Below are 852 nucleotides of genomic sequence, written 5' to 3' on the forward strand. Positions count from 1 at the left end.
AGACGAAATAATGATAATAAATTCCCCGAATAAAAAACGACGCCGAGGGAGGGAAGCTCACAAGGAGATTTAGCTTGGGGCAAAGTTAGGTCATTATAAAGTGTGTTCCTGGGAATGGACAATTGGACACGATTCCCGGACACGATTCCCGGACACAGCTACATTCATTCCTTTATCTTTCTCTCTTTTTTATCGGTTTATACACACGGCAGGAATACGGAAACTAAATTGCAAATACGGAATTAATTACGATGGAAACTAGTAACTGATAAAGGCGAGTATCTATTTGTACACAAACACTCTCAGCAAACATCTGCTTGCAAAGCTTGCAAACACAGACAAAATTATGAACAATATTATTACTTAAAATAATGAAGAAGATCATTTCTTCTATACTCCAACCCCCAGGTGACCTCAAGAAGTAATTTGAGTGTGTGTGTGTGTGTGTGTGAGAGAGAGAGAGAGAGAGAGAGAGAGAGAGAGAGAGAGAGCTCAATATCAAATATAGAAATATTCCTTGAAAATTTATACAGAAATAAAAGAAAATAAGAAAAATAATTTACACAAAATACAAGTGCAAATGAAAACTGGACTAAATCCTACCAACGGCGACAGTCCCACCAGTTCCAACTCCCGCATATCATGATGCATATTCAAACGAATCCGATATTTCTTCTCGCGATGACAATTCCCCAGTGAAAGCTACAACTGGAATTCCGTAATGGCTACGTTCACCGGAATTTTCCGCTTCATTTCCGGCTTCCAAAAGCCTGGCCGTGTGCTGTCAACTCACGTTGCTTAACCGTGTCGAAATTGGTCACTGCATACGATTTCATAAAACTCCAAATGAGG

This window comes from Macrobrachium nipponense, chromosome 12 (assembly GCF_015104395.2).
Source record: "Macrobrachium nipponense isolate FS-2020 chromosome 12, ASM1510439v2, whole genome shotgun sequence".
NCBI lineage: Eukaryota > Metazoa > Arthropoda > Malacostraca > Decapoda > Palaemonidae > Macrobrachium > Macrobrachium nipponense.